Source organism: Manis javanica, chromosome 2, assembly GCF_040802235.1.
Source record: "Manis javanica isolate MJ-LG chromosome 2, MJ_LKY, whole genome shotgun sequence".
NCBI lineage: Eukaryota > Metazoa > Chordata > Mammalia > Pholidota > Manidae > Manis > Manis javanica.
This window is the reverse complement of record NC_133157.1, coordinates 223,063,274-223,076,997: the sequence shown is the minus strand read 5'-3', so window position 1 is coordinate 223,076,997 and position 13,724 is coordinate 223,063,274.

Below are 13,724 nucleotides of genomic sequence, written 5' to 3'. Positions count from 1 at the left end.
TGGATGGGGCCCTCCCAGGCACCAAGGTGGAGGTCAGGGCCTCTGGAGGGCTCTGGGCTGGGGACAGTCTGCTCAGCCCCATCAGGTGCACCTTTCAGGCTGGGAGGGAGGGAGGGAGAGGCAGGGACACCAGGCTGAGCCCAGAGGGCAGGCACGTCACTTCATTTCCCAAGGTAATACAGAGAAAAGTCACTGCAGTGCAACAGGCCAGACAAGACCATCTCAGACCTCACGGCCAGGCTCATTCCCCGGGACGGGCACAGTCTGCTCCCAGGTCCTAGAAATGACCCCAGTGGAGGCCCAGGGGTGAGAACTGCCAGGGGTCGTGAAGCCAGTGAGAAGAGACGGGTCCCCGGGCCGGCTGCCAAAGCCAGGGAGCTGCTCTGCGGAGCGGACACGGCAGCACCCTCTTCTCACAGCTGCTGCCTCGGGCCAGCCAGCGGGACGAGGAGCCTCGGGGGACAGGTGTGGTCACCAGTCCAACCACTGAGTTTTCTTGTTTCCTTCAGGGTTAGCTACAAGCACGGGTCAAGTCCCCTCTCACAGTGACCTGGACACATGCCCTCACCTCCCTGAGGAGCACCTGGGCATGGAGACCCTGAGTCACAAAGCCCCAGCTCATGCCTGTGCCCACTCCCAGACCACCCCCCGACCCTCCGTGTCACCTAGGCCAGATGCTGGGCCCACGTGCATGTGTTCTATGTGTGCCACAGAGCCAGAGGCAGAGGAGGGCCCCTGGGGGAGGTGCAATGACACACATCGGAGTGTTGTTATAGCAACTTGGACTCCATCAAGTGGAATGCCAGCCAGGCACCCCAGACGCCTCCCAGCACAACGCTGAGAACAGCCACGGCCCAGAGCACCGCCAAGGGCATGGGGGCTGCCAGGATGTGCTGCAGGCTCCTGCGCTGCCCGCCCCTCCCTGGAAGGCCCGGCCAAGGCTTGGGACTGGCTCTGCCCACAGCCCAGCTGTGCCCGGATGCTGCGGGCACCCCCGGGAATGAGCGAGTTTGTACCTGAGTCACAAGGGCCAGGGCAGCCACAGGCGGTCCAGAAGCCCCACTCCCCTCAGACCTGGAGACTCTAGACAGCTCAGGGAGGGGGGCAGAGGATCATGCCCAGAGAGGGGGGAAGCCACCTGCTTGGCCAGACAGCCCAGCTCTCCGGGGGCAGGGGCAGGGCCCAGCAGCCCCGGGACCACCGCTCAAGGCCACTACCTCATTGAACCAGCAAGCCTGCAGAAATATCCTTCACAGATGGAAAACTGAGGCTCAGGGAGGTAGGAACTTGCCCAGGACACCCAGCTGGTAGAGGCCGAGGGGGACCCAGACCCAGGTCCCTCTCTCACCACAGCCTCTGCCCCTGCCCCACCGGGCCCAGGTGTCAGAGCAGCCACAGCCATCAGACAGGCTCGTGGGGCTGGAACAGCTGCACCTGGGTGTCCCAGCCACGCTCTCCCAACAGAAGCCAGCGAGGGAAGATGTCCGAGGGCCCTGGATGGACAGCAGAAACCCCAGGCCTCTCCCCACACCTCTGTGGGGGCCACGGCGCAGAGCAGCTGGTGGAGGCGTCCTGAGGGCAGGCTAGCTGAGGTCACAGGAAAGGGGGGACACTCCTACCATCTCACTCCTGATGGAGCACCCTTTATGACCCCCACACCAGGCACACCGCCCCCCTGTGGGGAGGGAGGCTCTGCTCACAAGACCTTTGCTGCCCAGGGCAGAGACAGACATACTCAGTAAGGCCCAGGGCCATACAGAGGGCCCATGAGGAGAGCTGGGGGGGGCCCTGTGAGGAAGCCCAAGCAGAAGATGCGCAGAAGACGGGCTGGGCAGCCGGGAGCAGGGTGCCCTCTCCAAGCAGGCACTGTCACCACCATCAACACTGCAGGTGGCCACAGAGGGACACTTTGCCCCCAAACTCGCTGTCACCAGCGAGCACCAATGGCAGATGGCCCTGCGGGTGCTACACACCATCCTGACCACCAGGAAACCCCCCTTGCACTGCCACCCTGCCGTCACCCTGGTGGCAGCATGGCCAGGTGCACCCTTGGAGGCAGCCCCATCCTCCCAAGAGCCGCTGGCCCACTGCCACCACACAGGCCATCACCGCCTCCTCCGTGCAGTCTGCAGGGGGAAGTGATGCTGAGGGTGGGAGGCCGGAGGCCATGCTGTTTGTTTGCTGCTGTAATGGGCGTGATTTCAGCAAGTGACCTGGCTGAGTAAGGGAACACCAAGCCTACGGGAGAGAGGGCAACAGAGCCAGCAAGGTCTCACAGAAGAGGGGAAGGGTGGAAGGAGGACTTTTTATCGATGGCAGAGTTAAATCACAGAGGGGTGCCATCATCTGCCCAGGGTGACAGGCAGCAGGTGTGGGTCATGCCCCCCAAACCCACACTCTTCACCAGGGTGCTAAAAATGCAGACAACCCAGAGCCTGGGGAAATTAGAGCTTCCTCTTACCCCTGACCCACAGCAAATCCCCAAAACTCCTCCCCTGACGGTCCACCCCACCCACTGATACTGAGTGCCAGATGGGCCAGTGGCTCAGACACCAAAGCAGCCGTGCACCACTGGCCGGAGGGCCCAGCTCTGCCGGCTTGGAGCCGTCCATGGTGCTGAAATCAACAGGCCTTTATCTCACACCATATACAAAACCAAAACAGAGATCAAAGACCTAACTGTAAGACCTAGAATTATAAAAATCTTAGAAGAGAGAACAGGGAAACAGCTTCATCACATTAGATATGGAAATGATTTCTCAGGCATGACCAAAAGCCACAGGCAAGAAAAAATAGAGAAACTGAACTGCATCAAAATTAAAAACTTTTGTGCATCAAAGCACGCTATCAACAGAGTGAAAAGGCAACCTACAGACTGGGAAAAAATATTTGCAGTGTATATCTAATAAGGGATTAACATCCAGAACATAAAGAGAACTCCTAAAACTTAACAACAACAACAAAAAAAACAATTAAAAAATAGGCCAAGGACTTGAACAGACATTCCTTCAAAGACATTCCAACGGCCAGTAAACATGTGAACACATGCTCAACATCACATATCATCAGGGAAATGGAGATCAAGGCCACCTCACACCCATTAGGTGTCTTTAAAAAACAGAAAATAAAGAGTTGGCACGGATGTGGAGAAACTGGAGCCCTTGAGCATTGCTGGAAGGAATGTAAAACTATATAGCTGCTATGGAAAACAGTATGATGTTTCCACTAAAAAAGTAAAAATAGAATTACCGTGTCATCCAGCAATTCCGCTTCTGGGTGTACACACAGACGAACTGGAGGCAGGATCTAGACACACTCACACACCCATGTTCACAGCAGCATTATTTACAACAGCCAAAGGGCGGAGGCAGCCCAAGTGTCTAGGGGCAGATGAGTGGATAGGGAAAGGTGGCCTATATACATGACGGAATATTATTCATCCTTAAAAAAAGAAAGTCTGACACTTTACGATATGGGTGAACCATGAAGACATTACGCTGAGTGAAATAAGCCAGTCACAAAAGTACAAATAGCGTATGGTTCCCCTAACAGGAGGCCCTTGGAGTCGTGATATTCACAGATAAAAGTAGCTAGTGGCTGTCGGGGCAGGCGGGCAGGCGGGAATAAGGAGTTGATGTTTAGTAGGGACAGTTTCAGTTTGGAAAGATTAGAGAGTTCTGGAGGCAGTTGGTAGGGATGGTGTGCCACAACCTAAACGTACTTAATGCCCCAGAATCGTACATTTTAAATGGTCATAATGACAAGTTTCATGTTATGCATCTTTTACTATAATAAAAACAAAAACAAGATTTTCAAAGCCTCTTAAAAGAACAATGGAAGAACTGGCCCAGAGATGGCACAGGAAAAGAGCAGTAACATCCACCAGAGATGAACAGCCCTGTCCCCACCTTGCAGCAGGTGAAAGATAGCCTGGCCCAGACTTCACAAGTAATCAAGCAATTGTTCCAGCAAAAGAAGTCTGCAAAGCAGAACTGCAAGAACTCAAAAAGCAGATGGAAATGTGACCGGTGAAGATAAGCCTGAGCTGGCAGAACTCATAAAACAAAGAAAAAACATCACAGATATGAAGGTAAAACTGGAAAGAGTATAAAGGAGAAAAGATCTTTAGGGAGTAGGGGGAGTATCATAAAGAATAGAAACAAGAAAGATGAACACACTGAGGTGAAAAGAAAGAAACTGAATCACTTACGAAGGGAAGAAAAACCAGGCAGGCCTTAGATTTCTCCATAGCAACAGTCAAAGTCAAACGACAGTGGAATGTCATCTACCAGATACTCAAAGAATGCAGGCCTAAGCGGAGGATTCCTTCAAGCCCAGAGGCACAGGTGTTAACGCACAAGCCCTAGGGACCACCACTTCCATTAGCCATTTTGAGAAAGCACCTGCAGGGCAGACCTCAGCCTGTCAAAAGCTGACAGAGGAAACTCAATCAAAGGGGTTGTGGGCATTAAACATCTACCTGCAGATACAAGACTAAAGCAAATGTGGGACTGTAGGGACACAATGCAAATAATGAAATGATCGGACTATGGAGAAATGACCCAACTAATAAAAATTGAGATAGAAATGAGAAAAGGAGAAGTAGAATATGAGCTCATCACCTCATCAGGAAGAACCAGGAGGCAATGGAAATAATTTACAGTTGACATTTCAGTAACAGTGCACTGAGAAAGGTACTATTATGACTACAACTGAATAGCAGAAAGAAAAAAAAACAAAGTATATTAACTTTATAATTACTCACAGAAGGGGTACTCATTTCTTCTTGCTGCCATATCAAATCACCACACATCTGGCAGGAAAAAACACACAAATCTGCTGTCTCACAGTTTGTGTAGCTTAGAAGTTCACCTGAGCTGTGTTCCTTACTGGAGGCTGGGGGACTGGGGGATAACTTGGCAGAACCCACATCTTGGCAGCCATAGATAGGGCTGAGGTCATGAGTTCCTTGCTGGTGGTCAACTGGTCAATGGTCAACCCTGAGCTCCCAGAAGCCCTTCCCATCCTTGCACATGGTTCCTACATCTCAAATCCTTCTCACTCTCGGAGTCTCTCTGATGCCCCTTTCTGTCACATCTCTCTCACTTCTCTCTGGAGAAAGCTCTGCTTTTAAGAACTCACACAATTACATTGAGCCTACCCAGATAATCCAAAATAATCTCGTTAAGATCCACAACCTTAATTTAATTTAATCTGCAAAGTCCCACTGTGAATTTACATAGTCACAGTTTTCATGGATTAGAGTGTAGTTCTCTGTGGGTCACATGAGTAGAGGAAGGGATGGGAAGAAGGTGGGGAAAGCAGAAACTATTCTGCCTGACACAGAAGATACTTAATAAGTGCCCCCTATGGACAACAGAATTTAAGAGCATTACATGAGATAATGTTACAAAGGTAACCATTAAGACAAAGGGACAGACTCTTCTAAATATCAAAACTATATAAACTTTTTTAAAAAAGCAAACATCTCACAGCAAAAGACTTTTAAAAGACATACACACAAAACATGATAGAACTAAAATCAAATATATTTGATCAATTAATGTAAACTAGTTTAACTTCTACAGTGAAAAAAAATTCTCATTGGATCACAAGGCAAAATCCAACTTTATGTGGTATACAGGAGACACATTTGAAGTGATTCAAAAGAGTTAAGAATAAAAGAATGGGCAGAGGTCTGCCAAGGAAATGCAAACTGAAGAAACATGATTAGTCAAAATCCTAAAGCCAGACAATGCAGAAATGAGACAAATGGGGTACTTTATGACACCAATGGGTGCAATTTGGATTAGAAATACAATAGTTATAAACAGCTAAGCACCAAGTGACACAGCAGCCAGCACTCGCAGGAGAACGAGAAAGACAGAAATGTGCCACCTGTAGAGACTGTAATTCCCTTCTCTTGGTCCCACAAAAGAGCAGGCAGACAAAAACTAAGGGTATATGTGACCCAAATGAGGTGACCAAAGTGGTACACTGATTGATACCCACATCAGCCTCTACACAGTCAACACAGAAGAGCTCTTCTTTTCAAGCACCTGAGAAACAGTGATGAAAACTGACACCATATTAGGACCAAGTAAGACCTCATAAAACCCAAAAAGTCCAAAACGGAATAGTCAGTATTCTCTGACCAAAATGCAATTAAAAAGAGCATAAGAACAAAACCAGTTAAGTCAAAAGACAGTTTGGAAATTTTTTAACTTGTTCCTAAACAACACTTAGACCAAAAAATAAAAATAAAAACCAAAGTTACAGAACTTCTGGACAGCAATAAGGAAAACATATTAATCAGAATTTAAGGAACAGTTTTTAAATAGTAAACACTTCCTGGAAAAGAACATAAATAAATGAACCGAGCATACAAATCAAACTCTTAGGAAAGGTAAGATAAGAAAGCCAAGAAAATGCAAATGGAATTAACTATACTCAAAAGTGATTAGTTAGAAAGCAGAAAAACATGACAATGAATCTAACGAAAATGTACGAAGGCTGAATCTCTGAAGAAAAATGAAAACAATACAGTGGAACCTACTAGGCAACCCAACCAAGCAAAAAAGGGAGCAAATAAGAAGGAAATAACCCAAGACACCAAGGAAATTAAAAGAATCAGAAGAGATCATTTTACTCAAGTCTACATGTATAAATCTGACAACCTAGATGAGGTTAACAATTTTCTAGAAAATGTAATTTATAAACCTGACCTACAAATAGAAATAAAACTTAAAAAGGACTCTCTTCCTCAAAACAAAAATAAAACAAAGAAAAAAGCACCAGGTCCCAACAGTTTCACTGAGGAACTCTATCAACCCTTTAAAGACCCGGTAACTCAACGCTATTAATCTATTCTAGAGAGTGCATAGGAAAGAAAACTTATACATTATTTTTATGAATCAAGTCCAAACTAATATCAAAACCTGGGAAAAAAAGCAAAAACCAAGAAGAAAATTACAGACTAACCTTACTTATGAAGAGCAACACAGAGACACTAAACTAAACATGAGCAAAATGTAAGCACCAGCACCTTAAAAGATTAGGTATCAGACCAAGGGAAGCTCAAGGAATTCAAGAATCTCCTGTTTCACTATCAGCAACTCCATTACTATAATTCATCACATTTACCTACCTAAGAAGAAAAACCATTTGATCCTCCCCACAGATAATTAACAAAGGGAACTGATAAAATTCAACAATGATGAGTGATTTTAAAAAATAAACACTCAATAAAATAGGAAGGACCTGTTCTTCCTTGCCTGTGAAACACCCATCTCAGTCCATCTGCTCAATGGGGAAACGCCAGGGCCATTCCCAGTAGGTGCCCACTCCCACCACAATGTTTGCCATTATGCTAACGGAGCAGCCTGCACAGTTGGAGATAGCAAGAACCCATAGTATAAAAACTAGATAGGGGAAGGTTAAATATCACCATTTGCTATGACTGGCTGCCTGGAGAACCCAAGATAATTAAAAAACAACAGAATTCAATAGGGTAACAAGGGACAAAATTTTATATAGAAACCAGTAGTATTCATGTATGTATACACAGAGGATAACACAGAATAAAAGACTCCTTACAATAACAAGAAGGCCACAAATTTCTGCAGATAAAACTTGAAAACATTATAGAAGAATGTAAAAGGAGACCTAAAAAAACTGAAAAGATATACCACCTTCCTGAGAAGGAAGAGACAATATCAAAGATGTCACTCTCCCTAGTTAATTTACAAATTTAACACAATTCCAACCCAAAATCAACCAGGTTTAGAGGTTAAGTGTGTTATGTGTGTGTTTGGGTTGGGGGGGTACCCGGTAAAGAACAGACAAGCTAATTCAAAGTCCATATGTAAAGATAAACTTCTACTATAGACAAAATAATTATGATAGGAAAGCAATGAGTTCTCTGAGATATTAAAACAGTATAAGGTGTTAATAATTAAAACAGTGCTTACAACTGCATACACAGACAATGAAGAGCTTGTAAAAAACAAATGTAGTCAATCTTGAGAAAGAACAAGAAAGTTGGAGGCATCACATATCCTGATTTCAAAATATATTAGAGAATTATAGTAATTAAAACAGTACACTCCTGGCATAAAGACAGACATACAGATATACTGAACAGAATAGAGAGCCCAGAAATAAATTCACACACTTATGGTCAGTGCATCTTCAACAAGGAAGCCAGGAACACACAATGTGGAAAGAACAGTCTTCAAAAAATGGTGCTGGGAAAACTGGCTATCCTCATGCGAAAGAGTGAGACTGGACCCCCGCCTTACACCACACACAAAAATCAACTCAGAAAGGATTAAAGCCTTAAATGTTTGTAAGATCCAAAACTGTAAAACTCCTAGAAGAAAACATAGGGGAAAGCTTCATGACATCAGTCTTGGCAATGATTTTATGGATATGACACCAAAAACACAAGGCAATAAAAACAAAACAGACAAGGGGGACTACATCAAACTAAAAAGCTTCTGCACAGCAAGGGACCCCATCAGCTGAGTGAAACAGCACCTAAGGAATGGGACAGAGCATCTGCAAACCACAGATGGGACAAGGGGTGCATCTCCAGAATCTCTAGAGAACTCACACAACTCAACAGAAAAAAAAACAAAAAAAAACTAATAACCCAATTATAAAATGGGCTGAGGACTTGCATAGACATTTCTCCAAAGAAGAAATACAGATGGCCAACAAGTATATGCAAAATGCTCAACATTATTAATCTTCAGGGAAATGCAAATTAAAGCCACAATGAGCTATCACCCCACATCCATCAAGATGGTGATTATCAAAAAAACAGAGACAACAAGTGCTGGTGACAATGTGGAGAAATTGGAACCCTTGCAGACTGTTAATGCAAAATGGCACAGCTGCTGTGGAAACAGTATGGAGGCTACTCAGAAAACTGAAAATAGAAATACCGTATGATTTGCAATCCCAGTCTGAGTATTTATCCAAAATAATTGAAATCAGGACCTCAAAGAGATATCAGCACCCTGTGTTCAGTGCAGCAGGATTCACAATAGCCAGGATATGGAAACAAGCTAAATGTCCTCCACAGACAAATAGAGAAAAGTAGCATAAACAGCACAGCCATGCAATGGAATGTGGTTCTGCCTTGAAACGAAGGGCTGGCTTCAGTACCCGACAGCACAGCTGATCTCCGAGGATGTGATGCTACGTGAAGTAAGCCAGTCACAGAGAGAAAAATCCTGTGGGGTTCCACGTATATGAGGGACCCAAACAGTCAAATCCATAGACTCAAAGAGTGGAGTGGTGGCTGCCACGGACTAAGGGGAGGGGAAATAGGGAGCTACTAATCAACCCGCACAAAGTTTCGGTCAGGCACCATGAGGCAGCTCTCAAGCTCTGCTGCATAACAGGTCCCTCTAGTCAGCAACACTGGGTCGGACACTTCAATTTGTTAAAAAGGTACATCTCATGCTAAGTGTTCTTTTCACAATAAAATAGATGTTTTCGATCTAAATACAAATGGGACATAAAAACAATGTGGAAAACATGGATTCTTTAATAATCTGGACAGGACTCCTGGTAAAATATCCAGAAAAAATTCAAGTCAGACCTAAAACCTCATGCCATATGCCAGGATGAAAGACAAACTAATAAAAACATTAAGAGTAAGACAGTGAAAACTGCAAGAAAACACTGGATTTCTTTTTAAACCTGAAGAAGTCTTGTTAATTATAATTCAAAATCCAAAAGCCACAATATCAAAGTTGACAAAGCCAACCACACAGAAGCTGCTCCGCGGCAAAGCAGTGATGGCAGCGGATGAAGGAGGCGGGACCGGAGCGCATCTGTCATTCCATCATCCATGGGAAGATCGACAACACAGTTTTTAAAAATGGACAAAGGAACAAAATTTTCACAAAGAAAATACAAATGACTCTTTGATATACAAAAAGGTACCAAACTCATTCACAATGAAGGGAATCTTGCCATGTGTCCTATCTGAGCTTGACTTTGCCGCGTGGGAAGGGCAGGGGACAGGCACCCTCACGATGCCTCGTGGGTGCGTGATGCGGTGTGTCGCCCTTGTGTGTCACATAGGGCAAGTATGTACCTTTTGACACCGCATTTGCACTTCAGAGCATTTATCCTTCACATATATTATATTTAAACATGTACCAAATGCCATATGAACAAGGGAATTCATTCTCTAATAGGTAAATATTGAAAATGACCTAAATTTCCATTAACAGAGACTATTACATTGACTCTGCATACCCATACTCAAAAATATTCTGTAGTTGTCAAAAAGAAAGAGAAGCTCTCTGTACTGACACAGAAAGATTTGTAAGAGTTTATTTAGTAGGGGGAGAAAAATCAAGGTACAGAAATTTGGTGTAACTTGCAAAAGAGAAAGGAAAGACATAAAGGAGTCTGTGCATGGCAGGTCTCTAACAGTCGGCTTGTGTCTGACTGGTACCTGGAAGGACATTCGAGAACCCAAGGGCAGGGTCACCAGTGGACGTCAGGGCCAGGCTCCCAGGATGTGAGGCTCACTTCCCAAGGCACACTTGCTTTTATGTTTATACTTCTGAATGATAGTAACTATTCAAAATGCGAAAGTGCAAGGACACTGGAAGGGTGACACTGTGGCCACCCGAACCTCAGAGTAGGACTCAGTGACAGCACGAAGCCAACACGCAGTGCGTGCAGCACCCCTGACCATCTCTGGGAATGTGCACCCGAGAAAAAGTCAGTCCCTGAGGGGACTTGCTATGTCCATTACATAATTCCTGAAGCGACACTATAGGAAAGGTGGACAGTCCAGGGGTTCCCAGGAGCTCAGCAGAGAGGGGCGGCGGGGAGGTGTGGCTGTAAAAGGGCACCACGTGGGGATGCTCTCGGGACGCCAAGAGCCTGTGTTCTGACCACATCCATGTCTGGCCCCTGGGTGCATCATGTGACCGCTCTGCAAGGCACTGCCACCAGGGAAACTGGGAAAGGGACACAGTCTGGCTCAGAATTGTGTCTTACAACTGCACGTGATTGTACTACTCACAGAAAATAAAAAAATTAATAATAAAAAAAGACATGAGGCTGTCCATCTCCATGCCCGAGGTCACCAGGTGGACAGAGCAGAGGCCATATTCGACCTGACCCAGTTTCCTGAGTGCCTGCCTCCAGGAAAGGACCAGAGGAAGGGGAGCCACTGCTGTGCGCACAGAAGAACCCCAGTGAGAAAAAGGGGGAAGCCCAGGGAGGAAGGGTAGCCTTCCAAAGGCACAAAACTGCCTGGCCAGCAGGTATGAACATGAGAAGAACTGGCACCATCTCCAGTCCCCAACCTCGGGAGCACGAGGCACTGTACTCCCCGGCCCTGTGAGGTGGAGCCCTAAGATCCTCCCAGGTAACATATTACAAGCAAAAGTGACCCAGCTGCCTCCTGAGTCAAGTGTTCAGTTCCCAGGACAAGACGCCAGAGCTCTCTTCTGCTCTGGCAGGAGACCACACATCCCTGACAGTGGCTGTGTCATCAGCCTGGGTCTCTGACTACACTGAGTCTGGCAACATGTACCTTCAGGCTACCCACATGTGCGGGGTGCTGGTGACCTCAGCCAGACCTACTCTACACCACTAGGACCTCCTACCCACCCAACCACAGCCGTGCCTGCACCCAGCTGCCTGGCTTCCCTCCTGCCCCATAGGACAGAACCTGCATGCTGCCTATGGCCCTTCTCCACGGCCACCAAACCCCTCCTCCCAGTGGGCAGAGGCACAGAAAGGTGGCCAGTTCTCCACCCTGTCCCAAAGGATGCAGGGCAAGGCCGCACCCCTGCAGCCCTGACCGCTGCTTTCCCAGGGGTAACGTGAAGGCTGGGCCAGTTTTGGAACTATTCCCAGCTACAGAACCCTTTCTCCAAACACAGTCCTCAGAAAGCACAGGTGAATGCGTGAGGTGAGAGCTGCTCTGGGTAAAGGTAAGGGGTGCACACAAGGGGTGACTAGGGCTCCTCCAGTCCTGAGGTGCACTCTCAAGCTCACTTGACTGGCAGCTCTCCGCAAGCCAGGGTCCATACCGCTGCAGGGGCGGTGGGGACACACGGACCCTGTTCTCCCAGCTCTGCTCGGGGGCTGCTCTGTGGCCTTGCCGTGTAAGAGGAAACAACTCCCCCCACACCTGCTCTGATCAGTAGCACTAAGACCACCACGCCCCTCAGCTGGGAGCCGTGGAGATGCTCCTGGGGCCCCTGCAGCTCTCCCCACACGCCACCGCCTGCCAAATGCAGGTCTGCCCACAGCTCAGGGCTACCCGGCCCCCTGGGAAGCAGCAGGGCGCTGGGGAACCCCTCCACCGGCAGGTGTGAGTCTCAGGCGGGTCACCACCCTCTGCAAGCTGTTGTCTGCCTTGCGCTCTGAGACCAGCAGCCCCAGTGAAGCACCTGCTCAGAGGGCTGGCCCAGCAACGCCATTAGCGCCCCTCAGGGCTTCCTGCGGCCTGGAGATGTGGGGGTGGCCCCGGGTGCACCAGAGGCCCAGCAGACAAGGATGCTGGCTGGGAAACAGCTCTTTCCATCACTGGCTTGTGTGTCCATGAGTCCATGAGTGTTTATTGAGTGCCCACTGCGTGTTCTACCTGTCCGGGGGCCACAGAGACAGAAGACACAGGTAACGCAGGGGAGGTCACAGGAAGCTGACGCCCCAACACAGGACTGCAAGGCGAGGAGGCGGTGCCACACGGGACGTGGGCTGCCCTCCCTGCGTCCACCCTCCAGAAGGACAGGCAGGTCAGGTGCAGGCCTGTACACAGGGCTCCTAAAAGGCGGTGCTCGGCCTCGCCTTGAACGGCCAGAGGAGGTGGGCAGGTGGGGCTGGCACCCGGCTGCTTCAGGCACAGAGGCAGCCAGCTGACACGGTGGGAGAAGTCGGCCCAGCAGGTGGACCAGAGCCTGGGAGGGCGGCCCGGTCCACTGCAAGGGGCCGCACCGCCAGGGAAGGGGGAGCCTGACGCAGCGAGGGCGGCGCCGGAAGGATTTTCAGGGGGCGGGGCCGCCAGAGCTCCGCCTCGGCAGGAGTGCCAGGTGGTCAGGGTGAACCAGGGGGCTGGCGCGGGCGTGTTCAGAAACCCCGCAATTGAAGAGTCCAGTTCCTGCCTCGGCGCCCAGCCCGCCCTCCCACGCTCGTCAGCACCTCCACCGGGGGTGCTGCAGCCGGGAAGGAGGTCAGCCCTCGGTAATGAATCCGGCTCATTAGAGCTGCCACTGGCAGCCTGTGCTGAGCGCAGCCAGGCCCAGGAAGGAGGCTGTGTGTTGTGTTGTTTGAACGTGGGGGAGATTGATTCCGGGCTGCTGGTTTAAAAACACGGCCCCTTCCAAATACTTGGCTAGCATGCACTGTGGGTCCCGGTGGAGGGCGGCCAAAGGTGGCAGGGAGGGAGGCAGTGGGGCTGCATCCCGCCTCCTCCTCACCAGCTCTGTCCAGAACCAATTCCCTGAGCACAGCCTTGATGCCTGATGACCCCACCACCGCTCACGGTGCCTGCCCCCCGCTTCCCAGACATCCCACCCAGATCCTTCCCAGTACCTGCACCCGTAGCTTCCTAGCCACTACAGGCTGCCTGCACCCCTCAGCCCAGTCCAGGGTCTGGCTTGGGTGATGGAAGGACAAAGACAGACATGCGCAGATGGGTGTCCAAGTACAGCACTTGGCCCCAAACCCCCAAAAATGCT